Source organism: Gopherus evgoodei, chromosome 9 (genome assembly GCF_007399415.2).
Source record: "Gopherus evgoodei ecotype Sinaloan lineage chromosome 9, rGopEvg1_v1.p, whole genome shotgun sequence".
Lineage (NCBI taxonomy): Eukaryota > Metazoa > Chordata > Testudines > Testudinidae > Gopherus > Gopherus evgoodei.
Genome location: NC_044330.1, coordinates 14,438,086 through 14,463,497, shown reverse-complemented (window position 1 = coordinate 14,463,497; position 25,412 = coordinate 14,438,086). Strand labels below are relative to the sequence as shown.

Here is a 25,412-nt window from a genome sequence, read left to right as displayed (position 1 = left end):
TTGCTCGGAGTATTATGGGGTGGAGTCATGCTCTGCCCCTCCTTCTGTTTTGTATGCTGGAGTTTTCCTCCTACTCTGTTCTGTTGCAGTTGACTAAAGCAGTAAGTTCTCAGCCTGCAATACTGTGAGTAGAGAGTTTGTTTTTGTTGAACTGAGTGTTGAACTAATTAATTGCTTAAGCTTGTATTGTTGGGAGGCACTTTCCACCTTAAAGAAACAGGCCAGTTTAGCATCAACTTTAATACACCGGCAGGCAGTGACTGTAATTTGGCATTTGTGATCTCTTGCCAGTACAGTACCTCACAACAGAGGCCCCAGTTCAGCAAAGTCTTTAAGCACATGCATAACCTTAAACTGATTTCACTGTGACTTTAAGTCTATGCTTAAGGACTTGGCTGAATGGGGATGGATTAAAGCACATAAACACTGCTGAATTGGGGCCATAATTTTGGTAGCATAATTTTGGTGCTGTTTTTCATTTTAATCACCTCACATTTTTCCTCCTTCCAAAAGAGGCTTTCCTGGGAAGGGGCAGTATTACATTTCATTGTCCTGAATGTTGTTTTTAAATTTGCAGATGTAATCTCACCTGCAGCTCTCTTCTTCAGACCCTAGTTGCATGATTCTGGATGCTGAGGCATCACTTTTTTGTGTGTGAGAATCATCTCTGGAGACTGTGATCCTGAGTCACAAGCCAAAATGGTTTATTTTCCTTGCCAATGAACTCAGACCTTTGCCTTTGGCTATACCTGAGTACTGTGGGAAGCAGAATATATGTTTCTCTCATCCTGATAGAATCTGGCAGGTACCATGTAAGAATGAGTGTGGGGAGGATGGGTCATTAGAACAGTAACATACAGAGTTTTTTAGGTAGCCAAACAAGTGGCTAGCCGGGGGTGGCCAAAGGGCTCGGTGGGGTGTTCTTAGAGATCAGTGAGGGTCCTCGCTCCTCACTCGGACCCCCTTCCAAATGGCTGATCCTTAGTGGTTCCCTAAATTACTTACTCTACATATACAGCACAAAACGATATCTTCTCTATATGTGTAGAGATTTATATGTCCTCAATTATCTGTGGGGCTTCTGCACTACTAAAGTAGAAATGTGAGAATCACTTATTTGATAGACGTATAGGAACTAAAGATGCCTTTCATGAACCTGGCCCATGAGGCTGGGAAAAATCCTTCTCCAGTCAGAGCACAAGCAGACATGCTAGTTGGGCAAGGAAAGGAGTCAGGCATCCTGGTTGCAGCTCAAGGAGGCTGAAAGTGGGCTGAGTGGGAAAAATGTATGCAGTGTAGTTGTAGCCCTGTCTATCGCAGGATAGTAGAGAGACAAGTAATATCTTTTATTGGACCAACTTCTATGGGTGAGATAGAAAAGCTTTCAAGCTGGAAAAAGGCATAACAGCATGGAGCTGCCAGTCAGTTGGGACGTGACTGGAGGTCTGATGGGGAATGGGACAAAGAGAACTGAGCTGCTGTTCAAATAGGATACGAACAGGAAAGGGTAGAGCACAGCAGTAGGACAGAGCCATCAGTCAGAGGAGAGGGGATGAAAGGAGGGACTAAGCAGAGCAACAGGACTGAGATGCCTGCACACTATCAACACGTGATGCAGGTACAAGTGAATGAGCTAAGTGTAGATGCTTTCCAGATTTATCAGGTTATTCTCCACTGGCTTGAAGTGGAACCTGGAATAAAACCTATTTGCAGACACAGCCAAAAGGAGTGAAGCAGCCTAAACTAGGGCTGGTCTGTATTTCAGTGTAGATTTCAAACCAGATGGATGCTGTCTGTAATATTGTTTGGGTATTAGAATTTTCACTTACTTTTGAAATAAATGATTTTATAACCTCAGCTGAGACTCATAGCTTCAGGCTGGTGGTACCAATGACATTTTAATGTATAGTGAAGTATGGCCAAAACTAAACACAGAAGCCCAAGCGAGAGTCAGACACTCTAAAAACTAGAGCATAAAAATAGGAAAACCTGGCCCAATTGTCCAAAACAGCAAGCAGAATGCAGAGAGGCAGTTGCAGCGGCAGTATTATTTCATTTTAATGTGCCTGAGAAAATGAGAACTCAACCCTCAGATATGGGCAGGCTCACTTTTTATTGAACAACCACATTCAAAGACTTAACTATAGTTAGACAAATGGTCAGAATTTCCGCTGCAGATTGTGGCCAACTGTCACTGTTGCCAACTCTGGCAGTTCTATCATAAATCTCACAATATTTACTGTTTTTCTTAAAGCCTCAGCTTTTAGGCTCAGAAACCAGATTGTTAAGAAACAGGACCCAAACCAGATGATTTGGCTCCTGACTCATGATTTTAAACTTAATTGTGGTTTACATAGTTTTTTACTGATATAACTATTTCAGCGGTGGTTTTTTTTTTATACAAAGTAGTTATGCTAGTGCAATTACTAGTGTGGACACAGTTATACCGATATAAAAGTGCCTTACACTGGTAGAGCTTAGTCTCCTTCCCTTAAGCCTTGTCTACATTAGAAAGGGCTTGCAGGATAGCTATGTTCAAAACTCCTTCTAGTGCAGATGTAACACCAACAGACCCCTGGTCGTTGGTGGGCAGGATCAAACTGGGGACCTCTGGAGCAGGGCTGGCTTTAGGCCGATTTCCTGGAATCGGGCCCCATGCCTAAGAGGGCCCCACGCCTTAGGCACCTTAATTTTTTTTTACTCACTCAGTGGCAGTCTGGGTCTTCAGTGGCACTTTGGCGGCGGGGGGGGGGAGGGAGGTGTCCTTCCTTTGTTCTGGGTCTTCCGTGGTTCTGCTCTGGAGCTTAGAGCATGAGCCTCTACTGCAAGAGCTAAAAGCCAGCTGGCTCTTAGCTAAGGCTGTAGAGCAGCCTCTTTTAACTCTAAGTGGTCTTGGTGCCGCTAGATGGGCCAGAGCACTGCACCCAGGTGTGTGGGTTACACAGACCCATCGTACACTGGCAGAAGAGTGCTTTGGGCAGTAGAGCTTAGGCCAGTTCCTAGACAAAATAAGCCACACTCAGCTAGGAGAAAGGATTGTCTAGTTGCTAGGGCACTAGAGTGAGACACCCATTAACTGGGTTCAATTCTTGGCTCAGCCACAGACTTTCTGTGTGGCTCTGGCCAAGTTAGTCAGGCCAGAATAAAGTGGATGCAAGACAGGTTACCTATGTAAGTGTCTACATTAAAATTTCGCTCCTGCTGACCTAACTGCCCTGCTACACCAACTTAAGATCTCCATCTCCTCCCCAGAGGCCTAGCGAAGACAATGTTGATGTAGTTAGGTTGACTTAGTGTCAGTCAGTGCATTGCTTTATATTGACTATTGCTGGCTCTCAGGAGCCATCCTAGGATGGCTCACATTGACAGTGCAATAGGTGTAAGCGATGCGCACTGCGGACACTAGGAGCATAGATAGTGTGGAGACCAGGGGTGAAAGTAAGTTAGGATATTTACCGGTACGGGCTGGGGAGCGGGGGTCCTCTGGCCCCTGGATGGGGCGGGGCTGGGGGCATCCCCTAACCAGCTGTTCCAGGCCCCCTGGCCCGCACTGCCCGGGGCTTCCATGTTGATTTAAAGGGCCCAGGGCTCCAGATGCTGCTGCTGCACTAGCCCTTTTAAATCTCCGGCCCCAGGGCAACTGCTCCCTTTGCCCCCTCCTGCCCGTCAGAGGTGGTGGGGGTGGGGCAATGGGGCTGGGACATTAAAGCACTGCAGGGCCCTTTGCCATGGCAGTGCTTTAACATTGCTGCACCCCCCACTTTAATGTGGGCTGGGTATGGGCCGATGTGGGTTCTTACCGGTACGGAGTACAGGCTCGTACTAGCTCACTTTCACTTCTAGTGGAGACGCAAAAGCCATTTAATTATTGTGGTGACTGTATGGTGATGTAACCAAGGTCAACATCCTTGTGTAGTGTAGACAATGCCCTTAAGCTACCCTATCCCGCCTCCCCCTCTGTGGGATGACACTTTCCTACTTGCCAGAGCCCCTTGAGGATAAAATCCCTAAATGATGGCAGCAGGACACAGAACACCTCTTTGGCTTCATGTTGACGAAAGGGCGTGTTTCAATGTAGGACAGTGACCATCTGGAGAGCAAGGGTGGGGCAAGGGGTGCTTTTCCACGGGGCTGGGCTCTGATTTTTCTTTACTGCTGCCCTTTAGTTCTGTTCTGCAGGAATCCACCCCCCCCCCTCGCCACAGCCCCTCGCCTCCTGCCCTTTAAACCCTGTTCCTCCCTGTGCAGACACGTCTCCCTGGCCGTGACTCAGCTGCTCTCTTTCCCTCTGGCCCTGGCCCTGGCCCTGGCTGGGGCTGCCCAGCCGGCTGATCTCTTGTAACGAGCACACACAGCCGCTCAGGGAAGGGAAAGGGCTCTCTCCGCTTTACGGCTGCTGAAAACCCTCCCTGCCCAGCCAGCGGAGTGCAGCCGCGCCGCGCCGCGCCCGGGCTCGCTCCTCTCCAAGGTAATGGGACACGCGGAGATGAATTGCACAGGGCGGGGGCAAGTTTGCCAACTCGCGAGGCGTCCCCGGGTAGGAGCGCCTGGGCGAACGCCCCCCGCCGGGTGCAGCCTGCAGGCGAGTAGGGCGCTGCTGCTGCTCCAGCTGTGCCCAGCTGCAAGCGCGCTGCGCCCGAGTTCTCGCCCTCCTCCCCCGCCGGAGCTCGCCGCTCGGGCTCGCCTCCCTTCCAAGCCGCGGTGCGATGGGCTGTTCCAAGCGGCGGGGAGGAAGTGTCTGACACTCAGCTGAGGCTTGGTCCAGAGCAGCTGCAGCAGCCTGCCAGCTGGAGCCATTTCCTGACCGGGGGTGGCCAAAGGGCTCGGTGGGGTGTGCTTAGAGATCAGTGAGGGTCCTCGCTCCTCACTCGGTCATGGCTTGTTGTGGCAATACCGTGTGGATGTGTAGCAGAAGAGAAGCCCCCCCACGGCAGTGCAATCGGTCAGGGCTTGCTACAGTGCCACTCATTGTGTAACAAGTCACGCCTGTGTTTGTGGGAGAGCCAGAGAGAAACTGACCAGAGAACTCCTGGCCTGTTGGACCGGGCAGGCTCCTTCCGAGCGGGGGAAATCTGACTCCGAATGACGCTGTGGCGAGCTCAGCAGTGTTTTAAAGAAATCGTCTTTGAACCCGAGGGAAGAATAATAAAACCTCCCGTCCTTACTCAGGCAAAGCTCCCACTGACTTTGCTGGGAGTTTTGCCTGAGGAAAGAACGCAGTATTTGGCTTTAACGTTGATCTTATTCTGGTCTTTTAAAACACATTTTTTAGAAAAGCGGGGGCATTTCGACCTGTCCTTGCATGAGCATCAGGTACTACGCATACATGTACATTCAAAGAAGTGTTGGAAATAACGTAACGGGACAAAGGTTTGTGAAAGCAAAGGCACCGATTTTTTATTTTTCTTAAAGAATCGGGAAATACTTAGAGGCTCTTTTGAGAATACAGAAGACATCTTGATGGGTTTTGTGAACTGTTTGTTCCAACAGAGTTTCTGTATCAAAATGTGGAAATACTTTAACAACTTAAATTCTCTGTATCGAAATGAGGGTTGCTGCTAAATTTGCTCACCAATAACAAGAAGTCAGCAAACTTTGAAAAATTAGTTGTCTCTTGTTGTTGCAGGGCATATTAGATGTCAGACAAAACTGGAAATTCATTATTCTGACACTGTTATCTGCATAATGCAAATAGAAGGTGATTCAAGCTACCCAGAAACATAACTTCTCTCTTGTAGCTGGGTCTAAAGTGCTGTCTTGAATTCATTAAAATTTTGCAATGTAACAGGCAATCTGCATTGCAAATATCCCTTGCACTAACATGATTAGTTGTATTGTCACAGTCTTTGATTCTAAGTTTTAACTTGTTGCCTTGAGTTACTCTGACCAGAGATTTGTATTGTTTGTTCTCTGTGCAGTTAGGGACAAACATTTTTTTAACTTGTAAAATTGATGAGAAATAGAAAATGTAGCCTCTATTAAAAAAGCAACAACAACAAAAAATACAAAACAAACAAACAAAGTGTAACACACTTGGAGGAACTGAATTGTTCTCTGATCCCTTATGAGGCTTTGAAAGATTTTTTAAAAATTCAGAAGCATGAAGATCATTAGTGCTATGTGACTTTTATCAGTGATATTTTAGAAAATTTCCGCAAAGGCCAATGTCTCTTAGGTTTTTAAAATAACTATTAAAATCATGTAGAAAACCCTGTTTCCAGAAGGCATGCAAAGATATAAATCTATCCAAACTCTTTCTTCCCGTCCAAGGCCCCCGCCCTTCAATCTTCATTCACTCAGATAATCCGTGCTCATGTGAGTAGTTCATTGATTCCAATGTAGGCTCTGATCATGCAGTGTGGTCTGTACTGGTTGAATTCCCTGCATGTAGGTAGCACCCCATTGACTTCAGTCAGACTCTATTGAGGTATAGTCTCCCTGTGTGAATTAGAGTTCAGGTTTAGGACCATAATTAAGAATTACTATGTAAAGGCTATGGGATTGGCAAATACAGCAAACGAGAACTTCACTGAGGACATTGTCTGACTTGAACTGTACTGACAATGTTATAGTTGAGCCATATAAAATGATGGGGTCTAAATGAGCTGTTACCACTCAAGAAAGAGGTCTTAGAGTCATTGTGGATAGTTCTCTGAAAACATTCACTCTGTGCAGCAGTAGTGAAAAAAACTAACAAAATGTTGGGAATCATTAAGAAAGGGATAGATAATAAAACTGAAAATACCATATTGCCTCTGTATAAATCCGTGGCACATCCACATCTTGAATACTGCATGCAGATGTGGTTGCCCCATCTCAAAAAACTGTATTGGAATTGGAAAAGGTTCAGAAAAGGGCAACAACAATTATTAGGGGTATGGAATGGCTTCTGTATGAGGAAAGATAAATATGACTGGGACTTTTCAGCATGGAAAAGAGACGACTAAGGGGGGATATGATTGAGGTCTATGACTCGTGTGGAGAAAGTAAATAAGGAAGTGTTATTTACTCCTCATAACACAAGAACTAGGGGTCACCAAATGAAATTAATAGGCAGCAAGTTTAAAACAAACAAGGAAATATTTTTTTTACACACTGCACAGTCAACCTGTGGAACTCCTTACTAGAGGATGTTATGAAGGCCAAGACTATAACACGGTTAAAAAAAGAACTAGACAAGTTCATGGAGGACAGGTCCATGCATCCGACGAAGTGGGTATTCACCCACGAAAGCTCATGCTCCAATAAGTCTGTTAGTCTATAAGGTGCCACAAGACTGTTTGCTGCTTTTACAGGTCCATCAATGGCTAGGGAAGGTGTCCCTAGCCTCTGTTTGCCAGAAGCTGGGAATGGGCAACAGGGGATGGATCACTTGATGATTGCCTGTTTTGGCCACTGTCGGAAGATAGGATACTGGGTAGATGGACCTTTGGTCTGACCCCGTATGGCCATTCTTACGTTCATCTAAAGAGAGCAAATCTTTAGTAAGGAAAGAAAACAGAGAATTCAGATCTTATTCTGAATGTCTTGTTAAAAAAATAACCTATTTCATATAGGCTTCTTTTCAAATCACTCAGTACAGTTTTTTATTGATATCATATACAAGCAATTTTGTTAGTAATCTCTATATAGAGGGCATTAGATAGTATGTACTGTAACAATGCCAAACTACTGTATATCAACCAATGCAACATATTTTTAGATTCTTAATCTAGAGAGCCTTTGTAAGAGGCCAAGTACAGCCATAATCCAGCATTTATTTCCAGTATCAACAAAATTAGGACAAGAAAAGAGCCTACTCCCAGTTTTGTTCATCTTGCAGTCAAAGCATTTCAGTGCAGAGATAAGTCTAGAACAGAAAATAAGTGTTGTATGTATTACTTGTCTAAAATAAGTTAAACAGAAATGATTTAGAGTTGCAGGCAAGTTGTTTTGTTTGTATGTTCTAATTTTATTAAGCAGTGCAATTTTATGCAGAATAAACAGCAGTTAATATAATCGAAATGATTATAAAGCATTATGAAGTTTTCCTAGAAAGTCCTGCATGTTAACCTATATATTTTAGGTTCCTCACCCTTAAAAATTTTCAAACAAGGGTGAAAAGCACTTGATTCTCTTCAGAGATATCAGAAGATCCATTCACATTGCTGAATGTAGAAAATCTTGTTAGTTAATCCAATATTAATGGGTTAAATGCTTCAGTTTTTCTCAAGCATAGCAAAGTTGATGTCAGTGGGATTTTTTTATTCAAGTAAGTAGCACAGAATTTGGTTCATAGTACTATATATGAAGAAATGGGGCGGGAGGAAAGGGATTGTGTATAGTGAACCACCAGTTGTATACATCAGTATAAAGATATTTATGGCTTGAATGGTTGTCACAGGTTGCACTCAGGTTCACTACAGTAACAGCATCCAATATCTCCTGTATCACAAGTTTTCCATCTTCACTAGAACATGGGCCTGTCTTTCCAAGTTCTTTCACTTTCAGTGTGGTTACATAACTGTCACCTGCACTTTGGTCTTCCCCTACAGCCCTGAGTGGGCAGGCAGGAAGGAACTTGGTTTAAAATGAACTTTCTTCAGTTTAAAAAAATGTTTTCAAAAAGTTAGCTGACGATATGTTGAAAGTCCATCTGTAAGTCACTGGTGAACAGAGCTGAGTGAATAATTAATTTTTTTTGTTTGGTGGCTAAACCAAAAAAAATTTTGTTCAGGTTGACCTAAAATGGAAATGTTTCTCACCAAAACAACAACAAAAATCATTTCAGGTCAAATTAAGTGATTTGTTCAACTCAAATTATTTCTTTTGTTTGTTTTTAAGGTGTATTTACTTCTTTTTGTAGAACTAAATCTAGCTAAACTTCTCAACAAAATGTTGTTCTGAAAGTCAAAATGTTTTGTTTTGAAAATGTCAAAATATTTTGACTTTTTTTTTGGCGGAAACAATTTGTTCACACTTCTGAATTCACAAATAGTTCCAGTTGGCCCCAAGCTGCATTTTTTGGGTGAATAAACTATTTGTTAAAAACAAATTGCTGTGCAGCTCTACTGGTGAATGTATTGCAGGTCCTGTTTGTGCCTTTGGCCATTCATACTTTGGGGCTTTGCAGGTCCCTGCTTCAATCCCCAGTGTGTTGAGCAAGAGGTGGCCATCACATGTCTACTGTTATTGTTTTGGTAAAATGTGCATGTTAAATGTTAGTATAGGAACAATATATAGTAAATGTCACGGTGAAGGGTAAATTACTTCAATTTGTAAGTATTTTGAATACGGTTGTGTTGTATATACATTTCTCTGTGTGTATAGATTGTGTGTAATTGAATGTGGACATATGCAGTATAATGTGAGAGAAGAGGCAAAGTAGTTTTGTGGAGTAACCACAGGACATGGAGCTGGGAACTTTTTGCATTCCATTTCACTAATTTGCTGTATAACCTTACGTAAATCACTTCTGTTCTGTATGCCAGTTTTCCCCATGTGTACAATGAGGATCATTACACTCATAGGGGTGTTCTGAGTATTAAATAACTGTAAAGTGTGTGTGTGTGTGTGTGTGTGTGTGTGTGCGTGCACACTACTCGAATGTTTAAAGCACTATAATAATAATAATTGTATAATAATAATAATAATAATAATAATTGTAATAGAGGGGATTGTCATCTTCCTTGCCGTGAAGACACATCTTGGTGTCATTCTTGCTTTGATCTGCGATGTGCACTTGGTGGCTTTTGTTATCTATAGAAACAATACCTCCCTGTTATTGCCTCATTCCTTCTGTGGTGGGGCACAGCATACAAAACAGCAGTACTGTACTGGGTCATACTCATTTTTATTATATGCCATACCTTATCTTTTATGTGGTTTTATAAACTCCATATTAATCACATTTATGTCTCGTCCATATATTTTTGGTAATTTTATGTATGGAGTACAATGATCTTTAGCATGAATCACTACTCAGAACTCTTCTTATATTGGTGTGCAGAAATAAATCATTTGTCTCTATAAACTTCACAAACAGCAGATCCATGGAGCTTACACTACCAGTGTTTCACAAGGCTGCTATATTGGCTACCAATTTTTGCAGCTGTCTTGCTCTGTTGATTATTAGGTTTTTGTGCAGTGAAGTGTCAAAATCAAATTGCTCTAGAGAGAATAGAATCAGCTTAGGAAGCAAAGAATGAGATCTTGGGCAATTTTCTGATTACACTTCGAGCACACAAAGAGACCTCTTTGAGAAAGCGTCCACATGTGTAGTATTCCCTTTTTCTAAGATATAATAAAGCACTATCATATTATAACTATAGGAATAGCCTTGCCCTCCATAGCAACCGTTGCAGAAATGTTCTGTTTGAACCCTCTGTTTATAACTTTCGGAAACTTTAGCCTCTTGTCAGTAGAATTTTTAGTTTCTTTTTCTCCTTTCCCCTGTGATTATTTGTCTACACTAAGAATTTGTTTGATGTGTCTTGCCCTGTGGTAGACTGTGCCAGTACAAAATAATTTCTGATGCTGGTGGAGAGAGCTGCACTAGGGATTTGCACCAGTGCAGCTTCATTGGTGTAGCTGCTCTAGTGTTTTAAAAAAAAAAAAAAATAAAACTTGTGTAAACAAGCTCTAGCCGGGAGAGTGGGTACATGTTCTCGTTGTTTAAAAATTGTCCTTGTGACTTTTTGTCGTACGTCTATTGCCTAAAGGGCAAAGGGGTTGATAGATGAAATTTGGCATGAAACTAGCTCTAACTAAGAAGTGTCTTCCAGTGTTCTTGTGAAAACTGATTTTTGATTTGAAAAGAGTTGGCTCATTAAAGGTTTAAAAACGCTGTGCATGGAGGTGCATTTCATGTGTGATGGTCTCACTAGCTTGTAAAATGTGCAGTTGGAGAATTTTGCACTGTACCTGCTTGGCTGTGCTGTAAAGGAGGAAGGGCTATGCAGGAATTCTTACCTCAACAAATGCATAAATTCTAAGGGTTGAACTTGAGAGTCTCCATCCTGTGCACCTACCAAAGTGCACAGAAAAGGACTAAGGGTAGAAGATTCTGATGATGTCAAGCCAAATACTTCCATGTTATGGAATTTCTCTTTTTCTAGCTTGTACGCTTGATTGAAAAACCAACGAAATTTCATTTAATGAAACCACATTTAGAAAACATTACGGTTGGGGTGGTTAAGTACTCAGAAGGCAGGAAATGACAAAATGAAAGCTGTGCACACAATATTGATTCTGCTTCTTTATGGCTAGGTATAAAGGCAGAGGACACAGGTGGGCCTGAAGTATATGAATATCCAAATATGCTATATCTCTTATTGAGTCAAAGGTCACATCAAGTCAAAGAGTGAACTCCTGGCCCCTGTGAAGTCAAAGGTGCTTGCAGCATGAAAGTCAGGAGTCTCAGCCTCCTTCTGCCTGCCTCAGTGGCATGCAAATTTAAGAGTTTTACTTCATTTAAATCCTGACTGTTCCGTGTATTCAATACTGATTTTTTTTTAGGTCTCATTTATTTTTACTGAGCAAGATATTACTGCAACAATTTTCCAGGCCATTGTAAATTGGGCCTCAATTGGGCCTCTGGACCATATCTGGGCTTAATCATTAATCAGAGTTTAAGGCCAAAAGGGAACACCAGATCATCCAGTCTGGCCTCCTGTGTGCCCCAGGCTGCCATCACCACCACCTAGCACCTGTTCACTGAATTCAACAGCCGAGATTAGATCAAAGTATCACAGCCCACAGGAGACTAGACTATTATGTGCAACCAAGAAAGAATAGGCAAGACCAAGGTGCACCACCAGTGCCCAAGGCCCTTGCAATGGCAGGGAAATGATTGAGATATACCCAGATAATCTTGGCAGGTGATCGGCACCCACACGCTGCAGAGGAAGGCAAAGCCCTCCCCTCCCCATATCTGACCCGGGATAAAAAATTCCTTCCCGACCCCACATATGGTGATCATGTAGCCTCTGAGCAGGTGAGCAAGAAACCCCTGCCCAATGCCCTATCTCCAGCTGTGGCTGTTCCTGGTATTTCAGAGGAAGGAGACAATTAAAAAAAATCTGCAGAATACATTGGAAGAAAATCCTTCCTGACCCCTGCAGGTGGCCAGCTGAAATTATATTCCTTTCAATGGGATTTGCGACTTTGAAGAAAGCGATTTATAGTGACATAAACCAGAATAAATGGAATATGAGCTTTAATTTACAATGGAAAATGGAAAAAGAAATAGGAATGGGATCCTCCAACATTTCTTGAATTCCTTTTTAACTTGTATGAAAGCAGGCATCTATAGCATGAAGAAAAATAACTGGAAACCAAACTAATATATATTGATTTTTAAATATTATAGTATGCTTGTGTCAAAATACATAAGGGCTCAATCCTGCAAAGTGCTGAGCGCTCTTAGCCCATTCCAGCAAAGATTGTAGGCACATGCTTAGCTTTAGTTTCAATGGACTCACACACATGCTTAATCAGGTGCTTAAAGTTATGCAGGTGCTTTTCTGGATTGGATTGAGAGTGCTCAGCACCTTTTGAGTTTGATCTTTAGTCTCCAAGTGTGCTGGAATAGAGTGGATCCAGAAATCTTACTGTGAAACAAGGACATAATATAGCAAATACATGTCAAAACTTTGCGTTTTGTGTTCGTTGTTAAAGACAAACTCAGTATCATATCTGTGATTAAGGATATTATATAGTCTTCCAGAAAACTATGCACAGAGTAGCTAGGCTAAATCCAAAGTAATGCATGGACAGATATGAAAAATACTAAAGTAAATAAAGACAATGAGAAATTTTTCTTGATAGAAACACTGAACATTTTTATTATTTCTTTTAGCACCAACAATATGCTTAGTTCACTATAAGACACAAAATTAAGATGGACCCTGCCCTGTAGAGCTTGTGTAATGCCAACAAACTCTGGTCATCGGTAGGCGGAATTGAACATGGGATCTCTGGCTCTTAGTGCATGAGTCTCTACCCCATGAGCTAAAAGCCAACTGGCTGTTAGATACCACTGTAGAGCAGACTCATTAATTCATTTCTCTCTCACTCATGTCTCAGTGCCCCTAGATGGGACAGAATACCACACCAAGGAGGGTGGGTTACATTTGCATCTAACAGACCAGCAGGGAGAAGAAGGGACCTACTGAGAACCCATGGAAATAACAGTAACTTAAAACTTGTTGTTCTTATTAGCTCTTTATTCTCTTCTTACAGGCAATGTTGAAGGAAGGATTTGAACAGAAACTGAGCTGTAAAATATCGAGTAGGAGTAGAGAGATGATATTAACTCTGTATTTGGCACTACTGTGTCTGCTGTAGGAATAATTTGTCCAATTCTGGTATTCACACTTCAAGAAGGATGTAAAAAAATTGCAGAGGGTGCAGAGAATCACCATGAGAATGAGTAAAGCATTGAAAAACATGTCTTATAGTGAAAGACTCAGGGAGGCCAATCTGGTTAGTTTATCAAGGAGCAAGTTAAGGTGTGACTTGATCACAGTCTATAAGTACCTATGTAGGGAACAGAAATTTGACAATGGAGAGGACTCTTTGGTCTAGAAGACAAAGGTATATCAAGATCCAGTGGCTGGAAGTTGAAGCTAGATAAAGTCAGACTTGAAATAAGATGTAAATTTACAACAGTGAGAATAATTAATCATTGGAACAGTTTATCTAGGATTGTAGTGGATTCTCCATCACTAGAATTTTTAAATTAAGGTTGTATGGTTTTCTAAAAGATTTGCTCTAGTTCAAACAGGAACTAATTCAGGGAAATGCTATGGCCTGTGATATCTAGTTTAGACTAGATGATCACAATGATCCCTTCTGGCCTTATAATCTATGCATTTATAAAGAATACATAAGAGAATTAAGCTACCTAGAAGATGATTCTTCATCACACAAGGATATTGCTGAAATCAGAACAGGTGGAACTGAAAAGGCTATTAAGAGTTTGAAAATTAATGAAGTACCAAGAAATTATGGTTATGCTTTACAAGTTGTACACTGAGATTTGGAGATCCAGAATGCTATGTTGCCAACAAGAGTTCTTGAACAATGGAAAGATGCCACCAGACTTAGACACTGCAAGAGTAGTATGAATTCATTTACAAAAAAGGACCACAAGAACTAGGTTCATAAGTCTACAGTCAGGGTTCTATGAAAGTCTTTACAAAGGAATTGTTGAATTAGTCCTAAAGAAGCTCTTGGGTTCAGTCAGCTGTAGGTAGAGGGTGGAATTCAATCTCTTTCTTGGAGCATGCTCCATATAGCAGAATGGATCAACTTCTTTGGAATACAGGAAATTATTTTACAACGAAGACAACTGGAAAAATAAAGTTTTATTGTAATGTTTGACATGAGGCATTTACAGAACCTGCAAGATCCTGCAGAGATCTGTGGAAAATCTGCATTACAATATGTTATCTCCTGCAGTGAAGAGCCAGCAGGAATGTTCTACAGTTTTTGGCTCTCGCTTCTTTACGTGACTTTGGCGGACTATGAGAGAGGTTTTTGACTTGGTGGACATAGAAACAATATAGGAAGCAATAAAAGAATAATAAAGAAGAGTCATGAAATGTCTTCTTGACATTTAAGCTTGACAAGAGAGCAGAAATCAAATTGAAGTGTGAAGTCAGATGAGGTGTGACTTTGCTCAGGTAAACTCTTCACCTTTTTTCTGGAGAAGATCTCAGAAACCATCCTCAAATAGAAGGAGAAGAGCATCAAGATAAATGAAAAGACCTGGCCAGACTGGTAAGTGAAAGTGACATTTTTGTGCAAATCCCTAAAGACCCTGAAGCAGTGATCATAGGACTGCTTACAAAAGAACATTATGCAGGGGACCAAAATAATGTTTAACATGCAGGAGGAAAAACATCACAGTAGATGCAAAGGCTTTTTGAAGTGTGTTTAACAAGAACCATCTGGTACATAATATTCCAGCCAAGCTGAAGTGAATGGAAGAATATAGGCTAGAAAGAGACATTTTGCAAGATGGAAGAATGTCATGATGGAAAGGTTTTTGAATGATTAAGTATTACCAGTGTCATGAAACATTCAAGACAAACATGAGCATTTAAGAAGAACATTTCTTAGAATGTAAAAGCTGGATAGCATGCATGGAGAGGTGTCATTGATATTAAATGATGGAGAAGAATACACAATAAGCAAATTAAAGTGGAAGGGCTCTAATCCATCTTCTCTCTGCAAAATGGAAAAACTCATGGCTTGGAGATCATGGATGGAAGGCATACAAATCACTGCCAGTGAAAAAAATCCTGTAAAGGCTATTTCATTCATTAACCTGTGTTACAGGATAGAGATGCTTGCCAATATGACGAAACCTTTCTTTTGTACTGACATTATAGCTATGAGAATGACAATATTCCTATTTATATCTAGCCATGTGCTTAAAATTTTTCCCTTTCGTCTCCTTTAATAATAATTTTTTTTTTAAAACAAGTTTGCTGTTTCTTAGTTTTAAATTGGGTTTACAATCAGGCAGTTTGGTAATTTGTTTAAAACAGTTAAGTGGAGCATTGTTTTAACTTGACTGCTGTTTTATATGTGCATCTATATTCAGCATTATTTCAAAGCCTGCTTGAAATTTTGCATTTGTTTCAATGTTTGGTAATAAAAAATAATTTGTAAATTTTTAAGCAAATTAAGTAAATTAAATTCTTGCTATCTTCTGTACAGTGTTCTGGCCACTAGTTTTAAGGGCTACTATGACAATTATACATGACTTCAGATATCGAAGGTAAAATCTAAAGCCATGCTGAATAGAATTAGTGGTTAGCAAAGGGTTACTTTGGCAAACCTCTAACTAGGCAACTACATAATGTAATTAGTGAGGAATGACACTTTCATTTGAGGAAAACAACATGCGTATTGGCAATTTCCAGGTGGACAGGAGTATGTTTTTCAGCGTGTTATGGCTCTTATTCTACAGATGAATGTTCTAAGTGCCGTGCAGAATTATTTGTCCATATGCTTCTGTTTTTTCAGTGCTTTATTTTTTCAGGCTTTCCATATAAATAGAATTATTCTGTTCCATCAGGAGTGTAACTGTGGTAGAGAGGGGAAGGGAAAGCAATGTTGTTGTTTTAAACATTATACCTTTTGTGAGTGAGCAGATGGTGTTTGTATGTCGAGCTCCCAGTAAGTTTTGTATCTTGCTGAAGCTACAACTTTCTTCCAGATTGACTTGGTGAAATTAGTAGTTTTACAGGTCATATTACAGTTGATACCAGTTCATTTAAAATCATCAAATCCTAGAATTTTATTATCTTTTTGGAAACATTTATTGTACTGTCCGACAGTGGAGTTACATAATATGGGTGGAGGTGGAGTTGGTGGAAATAAACCTTGCTTTAAAGTTTTCTGGTAACTGGTATTTTGGCAGAAAGACAAAAAAAAAAAAAAACCAAAAAAACCAGGCACCCTAAAATCATTGCCTGTGGACAAACTGTTTCTTGATCAGAGTGAAACTGAAGGACTCTACCAGGAGGTCATTTACTCAGTACAGCATAGCTGTTTTAGGAGTTTGGAGAGGCAAAGTCTAAGGTCAGATTTGCATGTTGCCAACTGCAATAGGTTTGTTAGACATGAACACATGTAGGAAAATGCTGATTTTAAAGAAAGAGAAAGCTATTGGGAGTGATTGAGTTCAGCAGAGATCTGGAATCAAATAGTTCAAAGCACATTTTTTTTTTTCAAGGAAGAAACATGGCTTAAATAATCTAAAGGTAATTGAAGAGAATGGGAGTTTTGCCATAGTTAGGACAAGAAGACTGGTGGAGCTCAGAGAGTTTGTTCAAGTGAAAACATCAGACTTGAAGCTATTTTCGACTTTCTACTCCCCTGAATAGACCCAATGATATCTATGGGCTTTGACTTTCCTTCTGCTTACACCGATTATACCCTGGTAAGACACCTTTGACTCTAAGACCTGACTGTCCACTCACGGTGGTAAATGAAGTCAATGGAGTTGCACCAGTTTTACACCAGCGGGAGAGAAGAATCAAGCCCAGTGGGAATATTCATAAAGAGTAAGCAGCATTTAGGCCACTCTGTATCTTTTTGATGAGGATAAACTGAACATCAGCTGTTTGTGTACAATAATACAAATTCAGCACGTCCCATAAGCTAGCAATTCTTCAAGGTGCCTGGAGATTAGGAACATGTGGTCTAATTACAAGAAGTGCTGAGCACCAACAAATCACCTTGAAGCCTATGGGGAGTGGAGATTGGATGTGCTCCTCTCAGGGTCAGGCCCCCAGTTAACATGGAGGCTTGATATCATGCCTGGCCTGTGGGGAAAAAAGGAGAATTTGACTTGATGATGGGCCATATCATGTAATCTACATTTTAAACAGAAATCTTCGTAGTTAAAAACCTGTATCTTAATGCATACACAGAAGGGTGTGAATTAAGGTTACGTGGGCAGCCTTAATTCTGGCATTTCCTACATTTAGAGTGCTTAACTTTGCAATGCTAACATTCTTTTAACATAGTTTTCCCAGTTTTTTTTAAAAAGCAAACTGAGACCCCATCTCCCCGCACGCCCTCAGAAATTCTGACAAGTGGAATCATTCTGACTCTACTAACACAGGTCTTGGATTGGAACCTTTAGAGCCACTGCATAGACTTCTGCCACTTGAGCTAGTGGAGTAACTAATATGTAGGCTAATGGTCTACTACTGCTGTGGACTGGCTGCCACATGGAGATAAGACAGATTTTGCTAGTGGATTTCACAGACATTTGCTGACAGCAAAGGAATAGTGAGACTCAAGAATCATAAGCTCCAATCCATGTCCTGCCTCTGTTCCCTTTGATCCTGATCCCTTCTGCCTCTGTCCCTTCCAGGCTGTCTGTGTGTGTCAGTCCTGTCTCTTTCCCCATCTCTTCGTACCAGTTCTTCACTGTCAATGTGACACGTCTCTCAGGCACTACAAAAATTCTAAAAATCCTGAAAAATACTTAAACTCTTGATTTCAAACTTTTTTGAAAACAAAATTTGGCTTTCAGTTTGAAGTTTGAGCCACCGAGTCTAAATTATATGGTATAAGCCAATAATGAAATCTTTAATGAAAGCAATACATCTTTGGCTACATGATCTCATAGGAATTCATATGTGGGAACTATGAACTGCAGTTAAAGGCTAACACTATTAAATATGCCTTTTTTGTAAATATATGCTAATGGAGAGACATCTCTGAATCACAGAACATCATGTTAGATAGAAATAAGGGTAGTGATCTACATTGTACTGCTGCCTGAATTAGCTAATTGGCTTTCTATGGTACTTCCTTGCTTAATTTGTTTTTGGAATAATAACAGTTGGAGCATACTTAAGAACATGCTTCCAGTGCAGATATTTGCTTGGAATATCTTAGCTTTCTGTCATGATTAGCAATAACAAATCCACATGATCCCTGCCTCAGAAATTGGCCACACAATTCACTGCAGAGACATTTAAACTGGAGTCCGAAGGAGATTTTTGAATTTCTGGACATATGCAATCCGTGTCTGGAATAGGTGAAGAATTTTGATAAGGACTTCCACTGAGCATTGCGGTCTTGCTGCTGCCAGTAACTGTTGCCTTGGGAATCATTGCCAAGGAGCTACAATATGAAGGAGCTAGTTCTGAAGAGAAAACAGATGCCTCTGGGATCAGAAGAAAGCCCAAATATTGCTCTACTTCTGCCTGATGGACTGGATTTTATCTGCAAATGAATTTTGAAAGCCTATCCAAATATTTGCAGTCCTGATCTTTTAGGGGCCTCGCAGAACAGCAATGGAAAATAATTGCCATTATTAAGGGAAGGAGTTCTTGGTCTGGTAAAGCATGTTGCTATGGAAAATGCCCTTTATCTGACATGCTGTACTTTAGATGGTAGGAAGTGTTCAGCCATGAAGGTCTATAGACATAGCAGCCACCAGATACTAGGACTTCTCTGTAATGATCGCCTCAAACGATTTTTCTGCAAAGGGATGTAAAGCTCTGATGCAAAAACTGAATATGTACTGTGTGCATACATGCATTCTGCTAAGAGCTGATCGACTACTTCAGGCTGTAAGTCTGTTTGTATTTACCCCATACCCAGCATGGATAAACATAAATAATATTTATAAAAATGCTAATAGCTAAAAGGTTATTACATATTCCATCTCCAGGAAGGCAGACACTAGTGTATGCAAGCCAGCATGGTTTTGTAGCTGGGGCATTGGACTGGATTGGGGTTCAGGAGATCTGAGTTCAGTTCCTGGGTCTACCACAGATAGGGTGACCAGACAGGAAGTGTGAAAAATCAGGACAGGAGGTGGGGGGTAATAAAAGCCTATATAAGAAGAAGTCCCAAATATTGGGACTGTCCCTGTAAAATCGGGACATCTGGTCACCCTAACCACAGAGTATTTCTATAGCCTTGAGAAAACCAGATATTTAATGACTATTTATTACATATTATAAAGTAGGGTGCCCCTATTTTAAAAGTATCATGTAGTCTGTGACTAGGTATGACTTGTGTGTGGTTACTTTGCTGTTACACAAGTAAAAGACAAATGTCACTTTGCAGAGATCGCCATAGGGAATGGGGGCTGTTTTTAATTCCCAGATAGAGGAAGTGTTCCTGATTCAGCTCAATTATCAGACCTCTTTGTATTTCCATTGTAGTGGTTTGCAACAGTGGCAGCTGTTTAGGTTGCGTTCCAGCTTCTGTTATAACCTCTTTATTCACATGCTCCTGGTTTTTCAAAACATTTCCTTTTGAGCTGATATTTTCTCTGTTTGGTCTCAGCCCAAAGATCAACATGTATGGAAAAACCTGAGAGAAATTGGATCAGCTGTTTTTGATGAATATGAGTGTGGAAAAAATAAATTTGCTGTGTAATCTGGCTGAAATTTTTCTGCAGTAAATACTCTTATAATGAAAACGTGACTATAGGCACTCTCATAATCCCCAAATGACTGAAAGACACTTCACTCTTACTTTCTTTGTAGCCCTGCACGTAATTTTTAAAATCTAAATTGGAAGTAAATGGGATCACTAGCTTTGAAGTTATGGATGTTTAAAGCTATACATTTTGTACATGCACATAGACACATTTGGAGGTTTTCTAAACACATATTTAAAGGATGTACCACTTCTCCAGAGCAAGTAAGATGTGCAGTACATTTAAAAATGAAATAGAAATGGAATCATTAAATACAAAATCTCTTATTAGTGCGAAGTTAAGATTGAGAAAGCAAACACTCAGAAGTCAGAAAATCCCAGAAGCAGAGGTTCCCCTCCCACTATGTTAATTCAAACTATTCCTATTTTTCTTGTTATTTGTAAACCTCAACGACATTATCATTTGAATTGCAGTACATGCTGTTTAATAGCAACCAAGATATTAATAATTTTCAGTTAGAAGTAAGATTTTGCTGGGAACAATTCCCTCCCATTGTGTTTAATGTTAATGGGATTTGGATATTGGCCGCAGTATGCTGCTTATTAACATTTTTTTGGAAGAGAGGCCCCAGCTGCAGGCAGGTTTGTGGGGCTGTAGCCCACGAAGGAAGTGCTGAGACACGTCTTTCCTGGTTGCAGCCTTGCAAACCTGCCTGTGGATGGTGCTTAGCCCATCCCAGCACTTTCTCAGGGTAGAAGCCCCTCAAACCTGCAGAGACAGACTGCACATCAGATTATCTGGTGAAAAGGGGACCTGTGCAGTTGTAACCCACACACCTCCTGAGTATGGTGTTCTGTCCCATCTAGTGGCACCGAAACCATTTAGAGAGAGAATTAAATGAGTCTGCTCTATAGCCTTAGCTAACAGCCAGTTGGTTTTTAGCTCATACAGTAGAGCAGGGGTCGGCAACCTTTCAGAAGTGATGTGCCGAGTCTTCATTTATTCACTCTAATTTAAGGTTCCGCGTGCCAGTAATACATTTTAACGTTTTTAGAAGGTCTCTTTCTATAAGTCTATAATATATAACTAAACTATTGTTGTATGTAAAGTAAATAAAGCTTTTAAAATGTTTAAGAAGCTTCAATTAAAATTAAATTAAAATGCAGAGCCCCTGGACCGATGCCCAGGACCCTGGCAGTGTGAGTACCACTGAAAATCAGTTCGCGTGCCAACTTTGGCACCCATGCCATAGGTTGCCTACCCCTGCGGTAGAGGCTCATCCGCTAAGCTCCGGAGGTCCACGGGTCGATCCCGCCTGCTACTGTCGGTGTTACACAGTGTCCAATCAGAACGGCTGACCAGGTACCAAAAGTTCGGTTACTGCAGTGACTGCAATTTGGGAATCAATTTGGGAATCAGTACCAAGGAGCTACAATATGAAGGAGCTAGTTCTGAAAACAGATGCCTCTGGGATCAGAAAAAAGCCCAAATATTGCTCTACTTCTGCCTGATGGGCTGGATTTTATCTGCGAATGAATTTTGAAATTGGCTCCCACCACCGGGAGGGCGGGAAGAGCAGCTGATGCTGGAGAAGGAGGGATCTTGACAGTGCACAGGGTTTGAAGAGTGGGGTGGGTGGCCGGGCTCACTGCCTGTGATAACTCGTCCTGCCTTCTCAGCCTCCCAGGGCTCTGGCTCTCTCCGGCTCCTCACTCCAGGACCAACCCCCCTCCGCCCTGTTGTGCCCAAATTGAGTAGGCAGGCAGGCACTGCATCAGCTCCTCCCAGCCCAGCTCTGCAGGCAGCACGTGAGTCCTGGGGGAGGGAGGAATAAGGACTTCAGGGGGATTGAGTGACAGGAGTAGGGGAAAGCGAGTGTCGGAGGCATGTGGTGTCTAGTTTTGGAAAGCTGGCAACTCTAATAGAAGATAAGGGGCTGGCTGTGGGGAAAGCAGTATCAGGAAGGGGGGCTGCAGTCTGGATCCCGGAGCTGCACAGGACTTCTCCTTGCGTTCCGCGGGCTCTTCCCTGGGGCATACTGAGCCCTGACCCCAGAGAGCACAGGGAGAGGTACCATGCAGCTCTGGGGGGCCTCCAGTGCCCCTACTCCCTGTAGAAAACCCTGCGTCCAGGCTGCAGCCCTCCTCCTCCCCGCTGCTACCTTGCCCACAGGAAGGTTTGCAGGGGTGTAGCCAGGTAAGGCATGTCCCAGCACTTCGTTCCCTGCCTGCTGCCTCACAAACCTGCCTTCCGCTTACTAGCAACTGCCAGATAATGGAACTTTTTGCTGGCAGCTGAGGGGTTGCTAATAAGTGGAATCTACTGTAGTTGTGAAAAATATAGAGGGCCAGATTCCCAGCGAGGGTAAATCAATAAAGCTGCACCGCCATCAGTGGCGTTTATCTGACCTAGAATGTGTAGTGTGACTGTGTCTTTGCTCTTTACGCAAAAGTAAGAAAAGCCTTTACTAACTCTACACAGACATACAGGGCCTGAAGGTGGATTACCAGGAGTGCTCCAGCTGCAGAGTTCAGGCGCTCTAAGTGCCTTGCCAGTGTGGGGAGTTTGGCCTGTGGGGCTGCTTTAATGTGCTCTAACTTGTAAGTGCAGCCAAGCCCTTAGGGCACGATGTAGAGCACTTTGAGTTAAACCAGCCTTCAGAAAGCGCAGCAGGGAAAGCGCTGCAGTCTGTCCACGCTGACAGGTGCAAGCACACTAGCGTGGCCACATTTGGGGCACTTGCAGCGGCATGGGGAGCAGTGCATTATGGGCAGCTATCCCACAGAGCACCTCTTCCCATTCTGGCTCTGTGGCTTGTGGGAAGGGGGCGAGGTGTGCAGGGCATTATGGGTCCTGTCCCAATGCCCTGTGATGCATTAATTGCATCCTGCTCAGAAGAACCATGACTCTGGGTAATTAATGTGCATGACATTGTGGCTGGCTTTGCACAAAGGGGTTTCCCTAACTGTGGAGGGGCGATAGATGAAACACATATTCCAATTCTGGCACCAGTCCACCTAGCCTCTGAGAACGTTAATTGGAAGGGCTATTTCTCTATGGTTCTCCAGGCGCTTGTGGATCACTGTGGACGTTTCATTGACATTAATGCAGGTTGGCCCAGAAAGGTGCATGACACATGCATCTTTTGGACCACTGGCCTTACAGGAAGCTGCAAGCCGGGACTTTTTTCCCAGACCAGAAGATCACCATAGGGGAAGTCAAAATGCCCATTGTGATCCTTGGAGACCCCACTTATCCTTTAATGTCATGGCTCATGAAACCCTATACAGGAAACCTTGACAGCAGCAAAGAGCAGTTCAACAGGCTAAGCCAGTGCATAATGGCTGTGGAGTGTGCTTTTGGCTATTTAAAGGGCCACTGGCACTCTCTGTGTGGGAAGCTGGACCTGGCCGATGACAGCATCCCTGCGGTTATATCCACATGCTGTACCCTCCATAACATTTGTGAAGGGAAGGGTGAAAGCTTCACTCAGGTATGGACCTCGGAGGTTCAACACTTGGAGACTGAATTGTAACAGCCAGAGAGCAGGGCTATTAGAGGGGCCAAGCATGGGTCTGCAAGGATTAGGGATGCCTTGAAGGAGCAATTTGAGGCTGAGAGCCACCAGTAATGTTTGGTGCCCTGCACTAGAGTGAAGTGCAGTGGTTCCAATGTTAGTAGGAATCTGTGGTTGCTACACTGACTTGCAGTGCCTGTTGCTTTCCTGGGCTAAGATATCTTTTACTTTATGCAATAATACAGAATGTTTTCAAAGTCTAAATATCCATTTATTGAAAAGAAAATTCATTTATTGAAAAGAAACACAACTGCTTGGGAAACAGAAACGGCAAGGGGGTGGGGTGGAGAACGGTACAATCACAGATTTGCGTATGTCCTGTTATCATACTCAGCCTTCCTGTCTGGAGTGCTGTGCAAGGAGTGCTGCACTTCAGGATGGCTATACTGCATGGTGATGGGGGTTGAGTGCAGTGGGTAAGGGTCGTAGTTTTCAGGGCTGGGTGGTGGAACTACAGGTGTTGGAGGCAGTTGTTGGCAATAAGAACCCTGATGTTGGGGAAAGTGGGTTGGAGGTGACATGGGGGCACAAAGGAAAGAGTTTTGGGACAAGGGCTGCAGGGGGGACAGTCACGGTGGTGCTCCGCCTGCATGGCTACAAGTGCCTGGATTGAGTCTGCTTGGTGTTCCATAATGCTTATCAGCTGATCTGTGCTTTGCTGCCAGTGAGCTGTGCTTTTGTGCCAGTGCTTCTCATTCTGCTGGTGGATCCTCCTTTCACTTTCCCTCCAATCTTGCGCTTTTAGATTCTCATTAAGTGAAGGGTGCATTACTTCATGCAGCATGTCGTCTTTGCTTCTATGTGGCCTCTTCCTAATTCTTTGGAGTCTTTCAGCCGGTGAGAACATGGACGACTGAGATCTCAAGGTTGCATCTGTAAAGGCAAAATGCAACACTTAACAGAGGCAGCATTGTTCACACCAGACAGAGCAATGATCCCCTGTACTTAAGGAGGGCAAGCACAGTCTACACAATAGCATAATGTGCCTGTCCCAAAGTGAGCGCACATAACCCACGGGAGCCCCAAAATGGTGAGAAAGCACAGGGTCAAGGGGGACTGATTGTTTCATGACCATACTGTCCTCTGGGTTTCTGTGCCTTGGGGAGAGCCAACAGCTGCAGGGGAGTCCTATACTGAACACTGTCCCCGCATTTTCCACAGGATGAGTTCATCCTGGAAGATATCTCGCTGCTGAGGGTGACCTGGGAAGCAGGGGAGGGTCTTCTTCTACAATGCGGCTTCCGCCCTGGCCCATATGCAGCTTGCCTGTGTGCAGCAATGGTCCCCCCACCCCTCATGGTACAGTGGCACGGATATGTTAGCCTGACTGGGACAAGAGCCACAGTGGCTCTCCCAAGAAACCTGCGCAAGCGCATTGCCCAAGTTCTGGCTGAGAGCTTTGAAGAGATTGCTGAGGCCGATTACTGCAATGCGAGAGAGCTCATCAATGCCCTATTCTGCATTTAGGCGTGCACGGAGCCGTAACCCTTCTTGCCCCAAGAGCACGCACCGAATAACTTTTCTTCCCAAAATAAAAGCTGCTTACCGGGAACCTCCTCTGGTGTTTGTCCTTCCCCAAGCACCAGCTGCCACAATTGGCTACCTTCCTCCTGGCTTGAGAACAGCTCCTGGCTGCATGCATCTAGGGATTCCAGGGTGTCTTCCTCCACCTCAGCACCCTCACTCCTGCTTTGCTCCTCCTTCTGCCTTGTTGAACTGAGCTCTGAAGTATCCATAGTGGTACTCGGGGTGGAGGTGGGGTCGCCCTCAAGTATTGCGTCCAGCTCATTGTAGAAACGGCAGGTCGCGGGGGCAGCACTGGAGCAGCAGTTTGCCTCGCGGGCTTTGCGGTAGGCATGCTGCAGCTCCTTCATTTTAACCCTGCACTGCAGTGCGTCCCGGTCGTGGCGCCTTTCCATCATGTCC

At 42.8% G+C, this 25,412-nt stretch overlaps 1 protein-coding gene across 1 annotated transcript in view; it reads left to right on the top strand.

The window, feature by feature from the left end:
- The first annotated feature begins 4,352 nt into the window (after positions 1–4,352).
- Positions 4,353–25,412, top strand: part of NAALADL2 (N-acetylated alpha-linked acidic dipeptidase like 2) — a 921,662-nt gene continuing 900,602 nt past the window's right edge. The window contains exon 1 of the mRNA XM_030575533.1: positions 4,353–4,468. The gene's annotated coding sequence lies outside the window, so the exon portion shown is untranslated. The remainder of the gene's footprint in view (positions 4,469–25,412) is intronic.